Raw genomic sequence first — 22642 nt, 5'->3', positions numbered from 1 at the left:
CTGAATTGAAGGAATGGGAGGGGTAAACTTAAGCGTGAAATGAAGAAAGGGTGAAGAGTGGAAGGAATAGGAAAAAGAGAAGCATAAAGAGAAGAGGAAAATCTGAAGAACTTGTCTTAAGCAGGCACTGGGGAGTATCTGTCGGTTTTCTTTTTTAAAAAAATAAATAAAAACCCAAACTACATTTGAAATCCCCACTGTTCTCATTATCTCAAAGTAAAAAAGATAGATAGATAATTGGGTTAGACAGAGTGTAGGGGCAGAAATACTAGTAGAGAATGAAATCTCCATATCCAAGAGAATGCAAGATGAAGTAGAGGCTAGATCCTTTGAATACCCTGGAGCACTCAGCAAAAACTTATGTCTGTCCTCTTGAGCAGTCTGGGTGTCAGTCGCCAGGTACATCCTTCCTGGTGCTATTGGGTGCCCCTGGATTTTTGCAGTCATGCTAATAACAGTTTTGTAGCAACCAGAGCATCTCTACTCATTCAGGAGCTTTCCAAGCCATGTATCCATTTGTTCCACATAATCAGAAGTACCACAAATGGAGTGATTACGCTGCTTCTGAAGATCCTGATTTGTCTTCCTGTTGGCAGTGAAAATTTGGGGAGGGGAAAAAATTATGCACACACAGTACCTCTAGCTTGATTCTGCACTTGGAAGATCATGTATTTTAATCACAAGGGAAGCACAGATTATGGAAAACATTTGAGCTGAGTAAAATAGAGTGGGTGTGAAATATCCCTATGGAAACAAGATATTTTAAGGTTGGGGTTCATTATGAAGATCAACCTTTAAATGATGACTTCAGCAATTATACAGCGTGTGAAGGCATAACGACTGACAGATGTCAAAGAAACATTGTCTGGGTCAGGTGGCAGAGAAGGAGGCTGCTGCTATGCTGGCAGAACTGTATTAGTATTAAGTAGCATTAGTCCACAAGTGAAACATTATAGATGGTGAGTTCAGGAACTGGAGAGGTGTTGATGGGCACTGGGATGCTTACAGCGGACAAGAGAAACTTGAGGGCCAAAGGGGTTCATGCTCACAGTTGTGTCAAAGGAGAAAATTCACTGAAAGGTGGAAAGGGAAATGAGTGAGAATGGCAGCTGACAAGGGTAGCATTCTTGCCCACAGAGATTATTTATACGAGGTGTTTCTTGAAGAAAAGAAGAAGAAGAAGAGTTTGGATTTGATATCCCGCTTTATCACTACCCGAAGGAGTCTCAAAGCGGCTAACAATCTCCTTTTCCCTTCCTCACCCACAACAAACACTCTGTGAGGTGAAAGGGGCTGAGTGACTTCAGAGAAGTGTGACTAGCCCAAGGTCACCCAGCAGCTGCATGTGGAGGAGCAGGGAATCGAACCCGGTTCACCAGATTATGAGTCCACCGCTCTTAACCACTACACCACACCGGCTCTCTTATTCAGTTGTGTCACAGGCTTAAGTACAATTATGCATCAATGTTTTGCTGTAGGGAAAGAAGGGGAGGCACATGTTGTTGTTGCTTTAAAAATATTGTTTGTATTTATAGATATTTCTTGATATGACCTCAGACTATTTTTTCATACTATGACTTGAAGCTAACTTATTCTAGCCATGTACCAGCCATGTTCATAAGTCATGGTAAGCCATGGGTGATTGCTTACTGTTACTGTGAATGAACAGCAAATTCTTGTACCTTTCTGGTTTTGTTCCACCCTTCCTCAAGCCAGGAGTGGCAAGCCTTGTGACATGTAAACAACAATGGCAAACCACGGCTTGTTGGCTTAACGGTTGTGGTTTGTTTGGGAGAAACAAACCACAAGTGCTGATTTACATGTCACAAGAAGCTGAAGTTCATGGCTTGTTGCTCATGGCTCAAGGAAGGGTACAGCAAAACAGGACTGCTCTGGTATCATGCACTGGCCTGCTGCTAGTTCATGCATGCTGTTTGCAGTAAGCCATGGTAATTGCCCGGTTATTGCAATGGCTGCCCAGTTTTGACTTCCATCCCCCCCCCCCGCTTCTCTTTTGTTTTCTCAAGTATTTGAAAGGAATGGCTCTATACAGACAGCCACAAATTTAAACAATCTTCAATCCTTCTGATCCGGTGTATGCTTCACTCTTCCACTGAAAGCAGTAGGACTTAACCATTTTTAACTTTGCAACAATCATGCCTGTGGGAAGTAAGAAGAAGAAATATGTACATACTTTTTAAAATGGTGCGCGTCATGGCAGGGTTCTTTAGGATCAGAGTTGCCCTTAATGTTTGTTTGTCTTTGACTTTCTTTTGTTCGTTTCTACCAATCTCTCCCTTGTCTCCGTTTTTGGAGTTCAATCCTGTGATGATGCATGTGGAAAAATACTAAACAGGAAAAGTGGAATTTAAAATTCTGGCTCTCGTGAAAAAAAAACTACTTTCTGAAGTGTACAAAGTTTGAAGATTAGAAGGTACCCAATGCTATACAGTGGTACCTCGGGTTACATACACTTCAGGTTACAGACTCTGCTAACCCAGAAATAGTATCTCGGGTTAGGAACTTTGCTTCAGGATGAGAACAGAAATCGCGTGGCAGCGGCGCAGCAGCAGTGGGAGGCCCCATTAGCTAAAGTGGTGCTTCAGGTTAAGAACAGTTTCAGGTTAAGAACAGACCTCCGGAACGAATTAAGTTCTTAACCCGAGGTACCACTGTATCTCCTGATAGTATACATTACGTGATTTTTACCACAGAGAGTTCATAAGCTTGAATTATAACTATTCCCCTTGGTCATTGTTGCAAAGTGGTCGTGAGGAACTCAATTCGGAGACCATGCCTATCTGTTGACAGGTTGTAAATGCACAAATAGAGAGAGTGTATGTGTATGCACACATGCATGTTCACATGCTTGTAGTAGGTTTTCACAGGAGCTTTCCTCACTGCATAATCATATGCAAATATTTTAGGATCAAAGGTAAGTCAAAGAAAAGTGGCACTAAGACAGCTCAGCTAGCAGCCTAACTACATGACAGACCCACAGGCAACTTCTGAGCTGTCAGCTTCACTGCCTGTGGAGCTCACTGTAGAGCCAGATGCTGCTGCTGGAAGAATATTCTCCGCAGCGTGGCATCTGGGCTCTATGATGGCCTTGTGGATCACATGTCAGAACTGGAGACGGGCACAAAGGAAAATAGGCTTTGCCTTGTATTAATAATAATTAAAAATAAATTGGCAAGCCAATTTCAAAGTCAGTTTCCACCTGCCACTGTTTAGGAGCTACAGGGTATTAGAAAGGCCAACCCCTGCAGCTTTGTGTATGTGTGTGTGTGCGCGCACGCAAACACACACACACACACACACATATTCCTTGCTGATTGCAATGACTTCTTTTAGCTATGTGAAAATCATGTGCATATGTATCTCTCTGCACATATGGGGGAGTATGCAGACTGATTTGCCCCTCCCCCCCAATTTGGCTACAATGCAGAGGGGAATGTAAACATAGAGTGGCTTTAGGTAAGCGAGGCACAGGAAATTAAGCTGTGATAGCCTTTACTTGCAGTTTTGTAATATGCTGAGGCACTGGATTTACATGGCTTTTCTTTTAACATATTGATTCATTTTTTAATTATGAATCCATACACATCAAAACATACTCATATATTCTGTTTTTTTCCTGCATTGCTCTCATGTAGTTATTGCCAGGAAAGCCTACATGTTTTATGTAGCTTGCAACCCACAGCAAAAGCCATACATGTGTGTGGAATACTCATGTTTGTTTGTTTGTTTGTTTGTTTGTTTAAAAATATTCTAAGGAATAATTCAGTAGCTTTCTGGTTAAGTTGGAGACACTATTCTTAATCAATTGAAGTGCTCACAAAACTATCATACTATGCTGAGATGGAGGTGAATAAATAGAATCATGCGATGTAGCTGTTGTTTTTCTTCTCTTCTTGGGTATGGTTCTTTAGTGGGTAGACGTGGACCAGATCCAGGTGCTATTGGAGTAAACTGATATTCTAGATACATTTCAATCAGGGTTTAGGCCCTGTTTTGGCACAGAAACTGCTTCGGTTGCCCTGTATGATTACCTCTGTTAATTCTCCTTGACCTCTCAGCCACTTTCAGTACCATCAACCATGGTATCCCTCTGGAACAGCTTTTGAGTTGGAGGTGGGTGGCACTGCTTTGTGGTGGTTCTGGTCATACTTGGATGGTTGTTTCCAGAGAATGATGCTCTTTGGCCCTGTGGAGCCTTCAACGCGGGGTTCCTCAGAGCTCAATTTTATCCCTCATGGTGTGTAACATCTACATGAAACCTCTTGAGTGGAGACACCCAGAGTTTTGGAGTATATTGACAGCAATATATTAATGACACACAGCTCTTATCCTTTACATCTGCAGATGCAGCAGTGGATTTGCTGGACCGTTGTCTTGCCTCAGTGATGGACTGGATGAGAGCCAATAAACAAGACTGAGGCACTGTTAGTGGGTGGTTCCTTAGACAGGATGGGTGGGTGGGTGCCTGCTCTTGATGGGAGGGTTACACTCCCTCTGAAGGAGTGGGTATGTAGCTTGGAGGTGCTTCTGGATCCATTGCTGTCACTTGAGGCTTAGGTAGTCTCTGTGGTGCAGAGTGCCTTCCATTAGCTTTAGCTGGTGGCCCAGCTGTGCCCCTATTTAGCCAGGAATAGCCCTAACGCCTGTCATCTATGCTCTGGTAACCTCCAGGTTAGATTACTGAAACACGTGGTTGGGTTGAGCTGCCTCTGAAGACAGTTTGGAAAGTTCAACTGGTGTAGAATTTGGTGGCCAGGTTGCTTACAGGGGCAAAATAGGTCGAGCATATAATGCAAATCCTGGCCTGACTGCACACTGGCTGCCAGTTAGTTTATGGGCCCAAAGCTTTAAATTGCTCAGGACCACAATGCCTCAGGAACCACCTCTCCCCATATGAACTGATCCAGACCCTGCAGTCATTACCAAAAGCTTTTCTTTGTGTGCTTCCACAGCAAGAGGTCCGGAGGGTGGCAACATGAGAACAGGCCTTTTCTGCGGTCGCTCCCCATTTGTGAAATGCTGTCCCCAGGGAGGCTCACCTGCTGCCTTCATTACTTATTTTTAGGCACCAGACAAAAACATTCCGCTTCTCCCAGGCCTTGGATAATTAAACAATTTATGTCCTTTTAAGCTGTGTGTGTGGGGGGGGGGTGTTATTGTTTTTGTTTGTTATTATATTATGTAATTTAGGGTTTTTATATTGTAAACTGCCTTGTGATCCTCAGGTGAAGAGCGGTATTTAAATTTAATAAAGAAAATACCAGTTTAGACATAGGAATATGCTAGGAATATGCTAGTTTTCTGTGTGCATGTATTACTATTATTTAAAAAAGCGAGAGACTGTTTTAGCCATCTTGCATGCTTGTGCACTCTGAAATGGTCCAATTCTGAAAGACCTGCACACGATGATAATACTGTTCATATAGCTCAGCAATAACCTGAATTGAAAATACATTACTTGTTAGGGATGGACAGTAAAAGAACACAGACTTTCATGTATGTGGGTGGAGTCTAGAACCACCCCTCCCCCCGCCCTGTCTTTTTTTTTTATTTAAAAGGTAGAGAAAGATAAAACATGCACAAAATGTATTATTTCTCACACTGTGCTCAGTAGTGGCCTGTACTCTCCTTTAATTTTAGATTTCCTTCCTTGCCTAAACCAACAGCTCAGGGCAGGTTACAATATTAAGAATACACTATCCCAACAGGGGCTGACAAGGAATTTTCTCAAGTTAGGATTTTCTTTCTTTTGTGCAAAAGGCAAACTACATCTAAATATTTATTTTATTTGTAGTATGTATGGCTTGCCTTTTCCGTTAAAAATATATAACAAGCCGAAACTTTTATAAAACCCAAAGGCCCAGTCCTCAAATCTCTGTATGTACTTCTTTGAGAAGCATAGTCTACATTTTGCTTGAATTTGCAATGCTGCATGAATACCTATCTAAAGTTAGTTTTTGCCTGTATCTAGGTCTATGCTGATGTATCCGTCAGAACGGGGGAGTTAATTTATGAAGAATGGAAGCATGCATGTATTTTCAGCAAAGAGCTGTGCAGTGTAATGTATTAAACTGAGAAGCATGGAAAAGTGATGGTCTGTGTCCAAGCAATTTGGGATAAATTTGCCTGGTTGTTTTTTTTTATAAACTGATAGGGATACTGGTAAACATTGAATAATGCTTATCCCCTGCTGCTGTATCTATGCAAAGGTGATCATTGTAAATCATTGCAGCTTCTGCCAGGATATGTATACTGCAGCTGGTCTGCCTGCCTAGCGAAGATCACATGGAAACTTGCAAGGGGGGGGGGGGAAGAGTCACATTAGTTACAGTTAGATCAGTCCTTGTGCTCTGGGATGTTAGTTCTACACAGTCCCACTGAACCCATCAAATGTCATCCTGCACCATCTGTTCCAGAGATACCACTTTCCCATTCTCAAAAGAGGAACTGCCTGGTCGTCATTGCTATGCACCTCAGCTTTTAAATAACTGAGCATGTTATAATTACATTGCAACAGTGATGTGACATTCCTTTGGGAAGGAAGGGGGTTGTGCTGACATGATGTTTATAATGGATGCTTACCCAGTTCGGGGTGGGCAGCGGTTTCGACCCATAGCATCCAGCTGCCTGATCTCCATTGTGCGGCCGACCATTGTAAATCACCAGGTCGGTCTCAAGGTACTATGGGGGTTCCTGCCAACCCCCTTTGAATTCAGCCAATCCGGCCAGGGTGGGTGGCTTCGGAAGCGCATCTGACTGCAGCAGTTTTCACTCCGATCATAAAAGGTGGCAGCTGCTTTCCTCAGCATCCATTTGGCTGTGTTGTGAAGAGGTGAAGCAAAAGGAGCTTCACAATGCAATCTTATGTATGGGATGAAAGTTCTACTGTGTAAAACACCAAGGGTGCCCTTTTTGTGTCATAACTCAATAGCAAAAATATGTAATGATTCCAGAAATGTTGTTCATTATGCGGGAGAAGCTAGGGTTGGAAGTCTTCAGTATGTAGTAGAATAGGGCCACAAAGAGAAAACCTGCGGTCTGAAGCAAAACATAGTTTTGGGGTCTTCCGCTTGTACCTCTTCCAATTGCTATCAATATATTGAAATACACAGAATATCAACATAATAAATTTGTGCTTCATAAAGTTTAGTATGGAGTATTTAACTGTGGTGAATTTATTAATAACACTGAATTTCAATTCATTGGGCAAACCTATTTTAATGGTATGCAAAACGAATATCTTTCAACATCAGAAAATTACAAATCATTGAAGTTACTATAAACATTATTTACAGTTAAAAAATTTAGGAACAGGAATTTTCAAATGCTTGCATTAGTTCAAACAAAGCCCTTTATTACAATAATTAATGAATCATGTAATACTTAAACTGGTAGGCCACCTGAATGACTTCTTCCTTGCTTTCATTTTGGTGAACATTGATTAAATAATGAAAAGAGATTTGGCTAGCAAACCTATTTTCTTTTGAGAGCATAATAAGGTGGTTTAACCTTTCTTGCCCTGTGTAGATCTCAGGAAATCTTTTCTCACTTTTAGGTTACTAAAGGTACACTCAGCAGAATAAAGAATAAAGATGTTTTATTCTTGCTAGCTTTTAATGAATTAGAACTGATTGTCACCAACAGAATTACAATCAACTGTATCTGCTTAGTTTTTTTAAATTTGTATTTAATATTACTGAGGGTTTTATTGTATTCTTACAGGTGTATAAATATTCAAATAATTATGCACCTAAAATATTTACTTTACACACCTGAAGTATAGTTTCTTTCCTGTGACTAGATTTGCATTGCTGGATTGCTTAAAATGGGGCTTCCATCAAATTTACTTTCTACAAATGTACTGTATAGAATTTTAAAAATGGACCCAGGCTCAGTCACATCATCATATGTGGTATAAGAGAAAGCAAAACTCAACATTACCAACATTTTATATGAATTTGTAGGAAAAGGGCTCTCTCTCTCTTGTATTCAGTGATTCTAGTAGCACACATTTTTCAAAGTTCAATTTCACTAGAAAGTTATTGCCCCTACATGATTTATTGTGATTCATCAGTTGGTTATCAAAATGAAAGGGGAAGAAACAAATAACCCAGGGATAAGAACCATTTATATTAATGCCTAGATTGCAAATATTTCAATAAGATTCATATAGTGTGTGTGTGTGTGTGTGTGTGTGTGTGTGTGTGTGTGTGTGTTTTCGTGGACTTAACTGTCCAGGGGTCCTTTACCTTTATATATATGTGTGTGTGTGTGTGTGTGTGTGTGTGTGTGTGTGTGTGTCCCGTTCCAGACCTGGCTTGAAATACCAACTAAAGAAGTTATCAGTGAACACTGAGGTCCAGCGCCGAGGGCCTTCTGGTGGTTCCCTCACTGCGAGAAGCGAAGTTACAAGGGACCAGGCAGAGGGCCTTCTCAGTAGTGGCGCCCGCCCTGTGGAACACCCTCCCATCAGATGTCAAAGAAATAAACAACTATCTGACTTTTAGAAGACATCTGAAGGCAGATTTATTGCGGGAAGTTTTTAATATTTGATGTTTTATTGTACTTTTAATATTCTGTCGGGAGCCTCCCATAGTGGCTGGGGAAACCCATCCAGATGGGTGGGATATAAATATTGGTAAATATTTGGTAAATTGGTACTAATGGCAGACTAAATGCTTCTGGTAGCCTAGGGCCGTTGTTTCACCACACAAAGCCCTGAAATTGCCACTGGCACTCTGTTTCTTCTTCACAAAGGGAGGTCACTATGTTCTATCAGTCATAAGAGTCTTTAACACGAAATCTGTTTCCCAACTCCTTCATGCTTCAAACGTCTGATACAATGGTCTATTTTCTAAGTTAAATGGGTTCTAAGCTAAGTTCCTTCGGTCCCTACTTCAGGTCCCAAACTGTGTCCCTAACTGAATTCCATTGTTGTAAACAGGTGAATGCCCATTCTCCACCAAAGTGTGGTGGGCTGCTTTGAAATACTGGCTAAAGATCTCAGTATTTGGCCTCGGGGAAGGAATTACTTTTACATCTAACCAATGAGGAGTCTTCTCAGCTTATGGTTGTAAACTATGGCCCGAAAAGCCTCTTCAGTTGGTCTTTCAGCATCCTTTTTACATAATCTGGGCTATGAAATTCTCCTTAAATCCCTGAGGCAGAGGTTATGGGATATTTCACATGGCAATCTTCACTCTAAATCCTATGTAACCTGTGGAACATTTGCATCTGAAATCCAGTATGGCCATGATTTTTCAGTTACCATCACATTTCATGAGTCTGTCTGTACCTAATTATCGTCGATTATTCACCAAAGCTAGACTAAATGTATTTCCATCAGAAGTACTAAACAGCAGACTGTCTGGTATACCCTCTGAAGCATATCCTACTACTCTGTGAGCAGTTCAAACAAGCCAGGGATCAATTAATTAAACCCCTATTGGTAAACTTAACTGGAAAATCTGAAACCTTCCACCTTAAGTACCTCCTTGGAGATATGTCAAATGGCCATGGCTATTATGTACTGCTGGGCCAGCAGGGGGATACTGTAGATAGTTATGCAAATGAAGGATCGAAAGTGACGTTCAGTGATTGGATAGTTTGTATGCAAATGAAGGATCGAAAAGTGACGTTCAGTGATTGGATAGTTTTAGAAAATGGCAACAGTTACATTGTTCTGGAGCTCTATATAAGCAGGCTGACTGAGCTCCTCAGCTCAGTTTTTGTTCCAGCTTACAAATAAAGAGCTGCTTTGGAAGAATCGCTGTGTTGTCTGATATGTTCGCCCACAACTTAACAATGGCTATGTTCCTCTCGGAAGTTTTATGAAACAGAAACCTACATGCTCTGGATAAAACATAGCGACCGTCTTGTTTCATTTTCCTTTTGAATTTTTTTGTGTGTGTGGAAGGGCACAGAATGCAGAAGAAACAAAACTGAAGGCAGGATTCTATATTTGTGTGTGTGTGAAACAAAAGAGAATGGCAGTGGCGGGAGGGGGGAGGGCAAAGAGCTCTTTAATAAACTTGTGTAAGAGTCTATTTTAAATCATAGAACATAGCATACCACCTAGCACAAATTCAGTAAAGTAATTGTAAACGAATACCACCCTTGCCATCTTGTTTTGCTTAAATGGGGCTTATGGTGACTATGATGCCAGCTGAGTTCAAAGAAGGATTGATTTAATAAAATAGTGAGTTAGAACCTGTAGTTGTAGTTGATGGCAAAACTCTATGATCAGAAGTTAAAAACAAGTTTGATATTAGAAAGACCTACTGTTCAGTATTCCCATCAATTGACTGTGATGTACTACAACATATCCCCCCCCCCCATTATTTAGGTCTGTGCCATTGACAATTTGTTCTTTGGGGGGAGGAATGGAGGTGCTAGTAGTCATATTATTGTAACCCACCCTGGGAGCTTAGGGTGAAGGTGGACATTAAATTGTAATAATAATAAAAAAATTATATATTGATAAAACTGCTGTGGATGCTAGCACATAATTGGCTGCCACAGGCATCAAAAATAGAATAAGACAGTTCTCTGTAATCGTGAGTACTGACACATAAAGTTGTTGGCATCCTTCTGTCTCAAGAGAAAATGGAGTGCGCTTTCAGTGGTGAAATCAAACCACTGGAGAATCATAGCACCTGTTGTGGCTGCAGAGACCGGTAACTTGCAACTGCTGCCTCCTGCATTGTTTTTGCTGGTTAAAGAACAAGGGCACTGGATTCTGCAGTGGGTAAGGAGGACCAGCAAAAATCAGGTGTTCTATCCTGTACAAGCAGAAGTGTGATCTGCTATAGTAAATCACCAGTAGATATATAGTAATTCAGTGTTTTGTTTTCAGGTTGTGTTGCATTATGTGTATGTGTATATATATATATATATATATATATATGCAGGTTTTGGTGTCCTCGGGTGTCTTCCCGTGTAAAAGTTGGGGTGTCTAGGCGACGTTTCGACGAGGTCTCACTCGTCATCTTCAGGCTGGTGCTTTCGGCTTCTTGTTACTGGAACAGAGCAGGATCTCAGTGTTTGAGTTCCTATAAATACTGTAGAGGGGGTGTGGTGTATAGCCTCCAATGTTCTGGGCAGAGAGGAAGTTCCCAGGCTAGTGTGCCTTTTCTTCTTTTGTTCCTTAATTACTTGAGAGATATCTTGAGTGATTTCTTGAGTGATATCCTGAGTACCACTATATACGCACATGCATAAGTATTTGGACATGCCCATGTGTGTATGTGTGGCCTTTGATGATATGGCTCAAAAGTTCTGAATTATCATGAGGATATGTGGTAGTACAGAAAAGGGTCAGGTATCTTGTAAAGGTGAATACCAGTAGCATTTACAGTGCTTATTAATTGCAGCAGTAATATAAGGTAAGGTGGAGGACATCCATTTGTTAAAAACCTACTTGCTTTTTTTTTTTTTAATGGCTACAGAATTGCTAAGTAAGCATTCCTGATAAGAAATTGGGGTTTCCTTCTGGATTTCTGTGATGATGGAGTGTGCGCGCATGTTAACATGTAATATCAATTAGAATAAATTTCCAAATGATTCTTCAATAACTCAGATTTTGAATGAGGAATGTATTTATAGAATAGTTTCAGGTATTTTGCTTTCTCTCCTTTGTGCCCAGTTTTTATTTCCTTATCTAAAAATACATTTTTAATGGCTATGTTTCTCCCCCCCTCCACCTGCCAATCATCTAATCATTTAGTCCCTGTTTCCTTTCTTGTGGGACATAGCTGGCTTCCTCCTCCCCCCCCCCCTTTTTGCAGTTCATCAATACAAAACTGATTTGAAGCTGAGCTGTATAATAATAAGCCTTTCAGCAGCCAGGCTTGACACTTGCCTTGTAATTAAGGCCTTGATGGTTGTGTTGATGGCAAATGAAAGAAAATGGCTTTGTTCTCAATTCCAGAGGCTTGATTGCTGGTTCTCATTCTCACCTGAATTCGACCCATTCTGCATTGTGCACATGATTGCTGGAGTGTGAGTAATTGCAGCACTGGCAGATGACATTTTCATGAAGCACACTCTGTACTGCTCCAGAGGGAATTTGCAGAATTTAGAGCTGGGGAAGCTCATCAAACATGGATTTAGGAAATGCCTGTATGAAAAGTGGGAGCCCACAACCAAATATCAGAGGTTTTCTTTTGACATTTGCCTTTTACATAAAGACAGCTTTGCGCAACCTGCTTTGCCTTATGTTGGCAGTCTTTTTAGAGCCAGGATTTGGGATTGTAGATGGTTAGTTATGCTCTTTAGGGCCCAAATTCCGTTTTTGGGCTTTCCTTGATTTGCTTCTTTCTATAAGAGTACCATTAAAAGAGAGAGGCAGAAATACAGAGAGAGATTTGCATGTCTCCTGACTTAATGTCTGTACAAATAAAAAGTATTTACTATTGCTTTTTTTTAAAAAAAGAAATCTGTTAGCTAGTCATATACAAGGGAAACTACCTTGTACTATTTAGATCTGGTGATTAGTCGTATTGGTGAAACAAAGGTTTTATCATTTAAAATAAATTCATTTTCCCGATTTGTTTTCAGTGTCTTACATATATTTTTTAATGAATTAAACATGTTGTGGTGAGTGAAATGGATAAAAGAGCAGGCATATAAAACAGTGAACAAAAAAAATCATTGGTTCCAAGGGAGTCCTTTAGGAAGAGAGATTATAAGTAAAAACTGAAAATGATCTGAAAGAACTGTCATAACAAGATTCTAATTCTGAACAAGAAAAATAATAGCTTTATTTGGCAAGCTGCAAATAACTGCATATTGAAGTGCAAACTCTCTGTGTCACATTTTACAAAAATCCCTGTATCCCTTTATTCCATCTCTTGGATTTACTCCCCCCCCCCAAAAAAAAAACACAACCCCCAACAACTCCTTCAGCCTGTTTGTGGGTGGTATTATTTTCCACATACCATCATTACTCTAACGGGGGGGGGGGGGAGTACTTCTAGGCAGTTCAGTCCACTGTAAGTCCAACTAAAATGTTTATACATTTTAAAAAAGATTTTGTTCTTGTCATATAGAACCACCGCCTGTGCACCAGAAAATTCCTAACCAATGGTGACTTAAGGAATTTTTATATTCTTGTCTGTCAGGCTAGAAAAGATCTCCCATACTAAGTACTGACATTCTATGAATTGTTCTTAGTAATCCAAATATGTTTTTGTGTTTCATATACCCTTGTAATATCCCACAATGTTGCATTATTAAGGTTTTCCGCTGGGCTTATTGATCAGCCGCTGCTTAAATTAAAATAGCTACATTCTTTGGGTCTCTGTAGGAAGCTGACTTGATCATTTGAAATGAGCAGTCCAGCCTGCAACGCGGGATCAGTTCAAGCATCAATTCTGCTAGACAGTGCTTTAAATGAGACCTTGCCTCATTTAAACCATTGAATGGATCCCTATCTTGGTACTAATTCATGGCAACGTGATGAAAGATCATTCTAAGTTACAGTGAAAAGTGGCTGAATATGAAATTGCAAGCACTCTTGAATTATCAGGTGTCTGCGTATACGTTCACATTTCCTGCATTTTGGAGGGGTGTGTGTGTGTGTGTGTGTGTGTGTGGTGTGTGTCCTGCTGTGTTAGAGGGGGGGGGGAGGGAGAGAGAGAGTGTCATATGTCTCCTTTTTGAGGTTGCATATTCCCCCCATAAATGTTGTTAAATATTTGAAGCTGCAATTACAGTTTCCAAGTATAGTTTCCAAGCAGTATATATAGTGCAATGCATGTGCAACTTTATCTCCTTTTTGCATTAAAGAGCTAGAAATCCTTTTGAGCTGTGGAGAGAGGCTGAGCCATGCTCCCATAGCACACTGCTCTGTTTTGGATTGGAATTTTACAGTGCATATTTATTGTTACAGTACATTCTCTGCATTCACCTTAATGGGGCAATGCTTCACTAATTCATGGGAAACAATCATGTGTGGAGCAAGCTCCGTGCTGCACTGCATAGCTTGGGAACCACAATTGTCTCCCTTGCTTTCTCTTCATATTTTCCATTTCCCCCTGCTTTTTATCCGTCTCTTCGCTGGTCAGCTGATGATTCTCTCTAATATTATCTTTCCCAAACCACTTTTGCACATTCCTTTCCCCATCACCCCCTGCCCCAATCCCTTACTTTTAGCATGTCCCTCTACTGCCTATTTCAGTTACCCTTTCTTCTCAGTTGTTGCCTTTTGCCACCATACTGGTTTGTCTTTTGCTCCTCATTCCCTGGATTCCTTGCTGATCCTTGTATGCTTCCCCAGTCCCTTCGGTTTTCCAATTCTCTGTCACCCTTTTGCCACATAAAGTAAAACAACAGTACCTGCTTTCCTATCCTGCCTTGAAGGTTATGGGTTTAAAACCAGCACACACACAAATCTCAGTATCAGTGTATGTTGGTCAAGTTGAAATTTTCTATTGAAGAACTGCTTTGTGCTTCAGACATCACACTGGTATTCTACTAGTGTCTGTAGTATTCTACTAGTGTCTGTAGTGGTCACACACAAGGCTGTGTACATGCTCCCATTTACTCTGCTGGTTTGAGAAACTGTGAATGCAAGAAGTACTGCATTTTGATGCATTTTCCTCCAAAGTAGCTTCAATCTGATTTGAAAACAAAAGAAACCTGTAAACATACTTGCCCCCTCTCCACTCCTTGATGTGAATAGTGGTCCACTTGCAAACACACCAGTGATGTGCAACTGTCATCTGAAATGCAGAGGGTGGTGGAGGGGTGGGGAACAACATTGCTGAGTTTTGAGACAGTCGTGTGTACACAGCCGAAGTGTAAATATAAAACATGTTGTAGTCATTAATAGCTTGTGGAAAGGTTTATAGTTCATGGATGGAAGCACCTCTGCTCCTATTCTGGTGCAGCAGGTTATCTTTGCTCATTGCGTCAACACTTGTGTGAGCCATTAGGCTTGAACCCAAGCAGAGGTATTGTGGCCTCCTAGGAGCACAACTCTCTCTCCCTATTTTTACAGTCTAAAGCTGGAAATAAAACTGTATGCTTATCATATCTCTGGTTGTTTTTATCTCGGGGTATTTGACTAATTTGCCCTTATTGTTGCAGTGGTGTAATGCAAAGTTCCAAATTATGTTCTTTTTATATTGGTACAGTGGTACCTTGGGTTACATACGCTTCAGGTTACATACGCTTCAGGTTACAGACTCCGCTAACCCAGAAATAGTACCTCGGGTTAAGAACTTTGCTTCAGGATGAGAACAGAAATTTTGTGGCGGTGGCACGGCAGCAGCAGGAGGCCCCATTAGCTAAAGTGGTGCTTCAGGTTAAGAACAGTTTCAGGTTAAGAACGAACCTCCAGAACGAATTAAGTACGTAACCCGAGGTACCACTGTATTGTTTGTTGTTTATTTATTATGTTTGCTGCTTTGGGAGGATATTTTCCTGAAAAGTGGGATAAAATAAATAAATGGCCTTCTGTATTCCTTCAGTAAGAAATATTGACCATCCAAATAGTGAGCTTTCATTTATTTTCAGGGAGCTCAAGCAGGGTGTGTGTGTGTGTGTGTGTGTGTGTGTGTGTGTTTATCTCCCAGGCATGGTATTGGACTATAACTTCCATCGTTCTTGATCACTGATAATGCGAGGCCTATAGGAATTGAAATCCAACATCTGGAGTGCCCACAGGTTCACCATCCTTTTTTTATGAGCATAACACAGTTTTCAATTGCAAAATTTGAGAGAGGTGCCTTTCATGGGGTAGGTTAGATGAGTAACCTTCAGAAGATCTAGGCTTCTCCCCTAGTGTGCCATTTGCGAATTTCCAGCGTACTTGGTTTCCTTCTGTTCATGCAGCAGTAAAATGCAAGCTACTGATAGAATGCACATGAACAGGCTTCAGAGTAGCATGAGTAAAAATCCCTGTTGCCCTATGGAAGTTGATTGCATGCTGGAAACAGTTAGTATTAAATATCCCTATGTATCCCTAAATATATCAAAATTGCTTCACAATCTGGATTGAAAGCCCGCATCAAAACGTTTTATATGCATTTGAATCTCTTGATAACATAGGGATGTGTTCTTTATAAATGTCTACACCAAGAGCGTTCCTGTGCGTTTTATCAGTTGTTTGTGTTGAAAGTATATTGTATGCATGCTCATTAAGCATGGTTTAGGAGTGGTCCTTTGGTGTTTTGTCCATTGTAAATTAAAAGCTTTATATCTCATATTCTATGGGAGATTTTCTTCTACATCCACTTTTTAACAGATGTTTGGGATTCAGGAATGCAGAAAAACAGAAAGATGGTGGTGGAACTCAAAGGACCTTTCTCAGAGCTGGAGAGCGCGACAGAGTGCTTTCAAACAATTTTCCATTTCTCTGTCAAGGATACTGTTTAGTTCTCAAGTTCTTCATGCAACAGAATTTCCCCAATACTGCAAGGTTCCTGTGAAGTTGTTTATGAGTTTCTGTCAGCCAAGCACAACTAGCCAATCTTCCTTCTGCCCATCCCACCCTCTATAACTTTGCAGTGTTGTTTTGGTTGTACTCAGTACCTGGGCAATCAAATGTGCTGATATATCATCAATGAGTTCTGCTGCCACCAGGCCAGACTTTGAGATGAATGAGTGAAGCTGTGAGGAGATATTCCTTAGGCAGAACAAATAACCAGTTACAAATCTTTTCGCCACTTGCATCTTGCTACACTGTACAATCCTCTCACCTTACAGGATATGCGAATTCTAAAAAAGAAAGGTAGAATCTGTTCTCAATAGACAGAGAAAACTGGAGGCGTGGGGGGGGGGCAGCAAAGTTTTGTTAGTGTTCCCAAGTTCTTCTCTTTTTCCACATTCCAAATGCGAGAATTTATTGTGCCTCTTTATATTGAATGGGAGGGAGGTAAAACTAAAAACTAAAATAAAAGAATGATGTGCCACTTAAGGGATTGTGGTGACAATGCTAGAAATGCTGCAACAATCTGCAATGTTCAGTTTCTCATTTTGATTTTGTGGTTCCACTGTAGTAGACAAGTATCCTGGGTCTTTCTTTTGCCCCGTTCTGTCCAATTTAATTTCCGTCAGTGAAAAGAATTATCTGGATGTGCAGACTTTTGCACATGCTGGTTAGATGAAAAAAATACCAGCAGTCCATATTTTTACACATGCTGATCAAAGTAGAATGTTATGAGTGGTTAAATATACATCTTTTGCTAATTCAGAAAACAGTACGCAAAAGCTGTAAGCCGAAGGAGTACAACTGAACCCCACTCCCCACCCCTTTACAGGAATTTTTTAGAAGTTCCTGCAGTACAGAGTGACATTTGAAAGGAGTTTGAAACTCCTTCCCAGTTTCATTTCTGCAATGAAGAGATTTTGTTTTTGTTTTTGTACACCCTGCTGGGTTGGGGGGAAACTTGTCATTTTCGCCACTGGGCTGCAGCAGAGATGCTTCTCCTAGCTCACTGTATAGGTGGAGAGAAAGCCTGCAAGTTAAGCTTTTGCTCTTTGTGGACTTTGTACAGTGAGGACACACAATTAGTGCTGGAAGTGCATATCATAGTGTGATCAACCTGTAAAATTGCAGATATAGAACGCTAACCTGCATGTTCAAAACTTCCACTGCAACGTGGATTGGGTTGGGGGGAATTGCTGGTGCAGAGGTTCAGAAAAATAAGAATATTTGAGACACTCTGCAGACTTTCTGTGGACACCTGAGAACCTGGGGAGAAACTCCCAGCAGAAGAAGACACAAGATTGCCACAAGACGTATAGGAATGTTGCCCCACCCAGATACACCCTAGCGGTGTGTATCTCATTTGGGTAGAAGCATACCACTATTTCATAAGAATGGCCTATTTCTTATATATAACACAGGATTATAGTATAATGGAGTATGGAAATAAATAAATGAGTCCCACCAAGATTGTGTGGTCTGTTGTTCCCATGCAATCTGAAGTTTCTCAGTCCTCATGCCTATGTTAGCAGATTAGTGTGGTTGCACCTTTTTTATAGCTGGGTTCTCATAACTTTAAAGGAAAAGAGTAATGTAATCCTGTCAGGGAATCCCATAGTGGTTGAAGCATAAAATGTATACGAGCTATACATTTTTTAAAAAAACAATCAACGCTGAGTATTCCTTTTTTTTTTTGCCTTTAATTCTTCTCGTTACAGAATCCCTCCTCTATGGCTTATTGATGTTGCCTTTTACATAAATTGAGATGTAGATTAACTGCAAAAATAGATTTATTTATAGTTACAACTGGAACTCAACATGTATGGCAACTGAAATGTACAGCAGAGTTGAAGCATGCCCCTTCAGGTTTGAAAGATACTACATCAAGCTCATGAAAGTCATTTTCATGTGGCCTCCTAGAAGTAACCAGTGCTAGTTTTATAGAAAAAGAGGTGCTGGAACTCACTCTCCCTTGTTCTCTTATAATGGCAATGGTGCCCACCTGAGAGGTGCTGGAACTGAGTTCCCATGAGTTCTGTCTGAAAAATAAAAGCCCTGGAAGTGACCTCTTCACTCTTTAGTTATAATGACAGGAAGAGTTATTGGGGAACTGTTAAGGGAGCTTGACTCTGCTGGGAGTAAAGGATTACAGATCCTCATCCCAACAGTGTTTCCCCAGTCACACAGAGATCAGCCAGGATGGTTCTGGCAAAGCAGATTGAAAAGCAACCTGAAAGTATTGTTATGGTTTTCTATAGCAGTGAAATTTGATAAATTAATTTTGTGCCCCTGGAGGGGGAGAGAGAGAGAGAGAGAGAGAGAGAGAGAGAGAGAGAGAGAGAGAGAGAGAGAACACGAACCTGAAATTACTTTTGGTTTGAACTATGACAATATTTGTTGTGTGGTTGGTTTTTGTGCTGGCAGAGCAATCAGCTAGCTCAAACATCAGAGCTAGCAGAGCAGACAGTGATTTACCATCAGTTAATTGCACATATATAAAGTGTCATACTAAATTTTTGCTCACAAATGCAAATCTTATGTGAACGGAAGTATAAAATATACATTGGTTCTTTAATCTGTATGTTGGAAACGGTAGCACATTTCATCACAATAATAATTAAGTCAGCCTGCAAGTGAAAAAAAACTATAAAAAACAATCCCAAATGACCATTGAATATGAACGACATGTTTAAAGAGAGAGATGTTAGGTATACATGTAATCAATGTACTAAGTGACATGAATACCTCACTTGAAATTCTCATGCATTTGACATTTCTTTCCCTTCAGGAGAAACACATGACCTTTATTAACATCAAGTTTGCAATTCTGTACCCATATAACTGGGAGTAAGCCTCGTTGATTAGACATGTATAAGATTGCACATTAGGAGAATCCCCTCCCCACTGTTTTATGGGAAATAACCGGGTGACAGAAGTCAAAACAGGAACTGCCAATACAAGGTGTTTTTTTTAAACAAACATATCTTATTGCTACATAATCATCAGACCAAGAGGCCTACAGAACTAGATGCTGGAAAAGGTAACAGTACTACAGAAACTTTCTACCAGTTTTAAACTGTTTTCTAACTTTATCCAGGAGCAAGGAAACTTAATAGAGCCATTTCATAGCAGATGTGTTTGAAGATTCAAACACTGTGCAGCTTAGGGACATAAGAAAAGCTCTGCTGGATCAGACCAAGAGACCATTGTGTCCAGCATCTTGTTCTCACAGTGACAGACCAGAAAGATGCCTTTGAAAAGCCAATGTAAGCAACAGCAGTTTACTCACTTCCCAGCAACAGGCATTCAGAAGCATCCTCTTTTTCCTTTGAAAACACTTCCTAATAGACACAACGAAACATTTAAAGGAAAAAATTACTTAAATGGTGTGTATATGGTTAGGCTGGACTAGGTTAGGTTTATATATCATTTCTTACTAAAAGGCTCCTGAAGCCTTTTACAACAAAGTTGAAAATACAGTAATAAAACTGCATATTAAAAACAAATTTAACAGCACAGTCATATAAATGGTGCTGCCCAGATGCCTGGGAAAACAGAAACAGATTTGCCTGGTGCCAGAACAATGGCAAGGTTTGTACTCAGTGAGCCTCCCTGGATATTCCATGAATTCATTCATGAACTCATCCTGAAAAAAAGCACAGGATAGGCGGGATGAAAAGCATGATATTTAGCATTCCTTTCTTTGTCCTTTGAGAGAAGGAAGAGCCAATTCTAATACAGTGGTACCTTGGTTTTCAAACAGAAAGCGTTCCTGGAGTCTGTTTGACTCCCGGAACTGTTCAAAAATCAAAGTGCAGCTTCCGATTGGCTGCAGGAGCATCCTGCATCCACTGGAGGCCACGCCGGATGTTTGGCTTCCAAAAACCATTCGGAAACTGGAACACACTCAGGTTTTGATCATTTGGGAGCCAATTTGTTTGGGTCAAGGTGTTCGGCTTCCAAGTTATGACTATTGTTTTTGAACTTTCAAAGAAGAAAGGAATGGGCTGTCGTAATAGTTCACTTCAGCCAATTGACTGCTGCCCTTCACTCTTGATCCTGAAATTTATTTTATATTTTGTATCCCACTTTGACCTTTTTGAGAAATCGATTAAGTTCTTTATCCTCACACGCAATTTCATTCAGACTTTTGGGACAAATACATTGGTCTTTTGGAAAATACATTGGTAGGTGTACATATCAGCTAAACACCACCAATGCCTTAGTTTTGTGAGAACCTATATTAACAGTAGTTTCATATCCAGATGGATGGCACATTCTTAGTTCCCTGGAGATCTGTTAGGCATTTACAATAGTTCCCTCAATATGAAAATCAAGGAATAAAATGAAGGATTTTATTTTATTTTAGATTCTTTATTGAAAAATAAAAAGTACATAATTACAAGTGCACAGAGTATGAGAAGACACAAAAAGAAGGAAATAGTACCCATGTAGAAAACAAAACAAAACAAAAGAGCAGCAACAAACAAAAATGAAATTGTATACAATTCCGATTTATTTTATAAAGACCGAATTAGGTTAAAGTTTGGTTAACCACAATAACAGCTCCCCCCCCCACCCCGCAATCTTAAAATAAGGATAATGTGTTTCATTTGTAACTACATTCCAGCTTCTTGAATCTGTGGCCCTATTCTGATCAGAAACTTTTCTGCTGCAGAACTAGTCAAATATTTTGTCCTAATTTAAAGGGAGGAGGTGTTCTGAAAACACACTGTACATGTTTATGCTTGAGCGGGAGCAACTGAGAGAAAAGTCATATGTTAAATTTTGCTGCAGAAGTCAAAGTTGAGTTGTCTGCTTTCTGCTCAAGTTGTCAGTGGTGATGAATAATGCATGTCATAGGGGGGTTGCCTTCCACTGCTATGGTTACAGTCGCTAGCCTTGGTGCTGAAGCAGAGGAACCACAGTAAAGGAAATTAATTCACAGTGTAAACTTAACGCTTAATCAGAAGTTTTTCCATGATAAACATGCATTTATTGTGTAAACAAGTTTACAGAAATGAAGGGCATCCAAACAGTTTCACAGAGTTTCTGTAGCATATTTACTGTGGCACACATATAGCTTCATAAATTTATAATTGAAGTTGTGTGAAACACCCTTGTTTTCAGCATGCCGATCAAAAGCACCAATATTGAACCAGTTTTGGCATAACTGAAGTCAGGGAGAGTTTTGCTGGCGGAAATTAAAGGGTCAGCATTTGCTGAAAAGCTCCTGAGATGTGGTAAATCTGGTTGCTGTTAAACTAATATGCAACAATTAATAAGGTTCATTATTAATCCTGTAGACTGAAAATCTATAACCTATTTCATTCTGCTGATTTGCTTTCACGAAACATACCTCCTTTGCAATTTATACAAATGCAAAGTGAAAACTGAAGTTTTGGCAGATTGCAAGTGGTTTAGTTCCATTATTGCAACCGAAAAGACTCTTCCATGTGAACCACAGATTGTGTAGATGAGGCAAAAACTTAAAGAACAATTTTGCCACCAAACGTTCCAATAGCGTCTTTGAATTTATGAAGACGAAGTTTGTACATACGTGCTCATGTCTGTTTATATAACCGCCTTAGAAATCTGTTAAATCATACTTGTTACTGTATTCTTATATGCTTAGTATTTTTATAGTCTTATGATAACCTTAAATGCAAGCTGTTGAACAGTGAAACTGTTTTCATCTTCAGTCCCAATTCATACACTCTTAGATGTGAGAGGTAATATATAAGAAGTCTAGTATAGTTTCTTTTAGAAGATTTATGGTGATGCTGAATTAGCTAATCATAAACAACCTGGTGAACCCCTAAGGGTCCCTTCATTTTCCACTGCAGCCGCATTAACACGTCTTCTCTTATTGGTGTCATATACCATGTTTTAATTAGTATCTTTGAATTCAGAGCTGTACACTAGAAACAAAACCTTTAAAGGATCACCTGTTCCAGGTTTCCCAAGCCCTTTTCACAGGTGCCTGGGATTGTTAATGCTACTGCGTGCTCTGAAATCTTCAGCAGAATTTCATTATGACCTGCCTTTAGAAAAAAAGAAAACAAAGTTAATATTGTAGTCATTAATCCCAATCCCAGTGTAATAGCATCAAATTTTATATCATACCTATCTAAAAAGTACATTTTACATTGAGCAGAAGTTTGCAGGGGAATCCTTGGTAAAGAAGCT

The 22642-nt window shown here is 40.1% G+C and overlaps 1 protein-coding gene across 2 annotated transcripts in view; it reads left to right on the top strand.

Moving 5' to 3' along the window:
* The window catches only part of MYT1L (myelin transcription factor 1 like), a 294939-nt gene that overhangs the window by 76475 nt on the left and 195822 nt on the right, over positions 1–22642 (top strand). The window lies entirely within an intron of this gene.

This window comes from Podarcis erhardii, assembly GCF_964252035.2.
Source record: "Podarcis erhardii genome assembly, chromosome: 3".
In the NCBI taxonomy this organism is placed as follows: domain Eukaryota; kingdom Metazoa; phylum Chordata; class Lepidosauria; order Squamata; family Lacertidae; genus Podarcis; species Podarcis erhardii.
The sequence above is the reverse complement of the archived record's forward strand: the minus strand, read 5'-3'. Positions and strand labels throughout refer to the sequence as shown.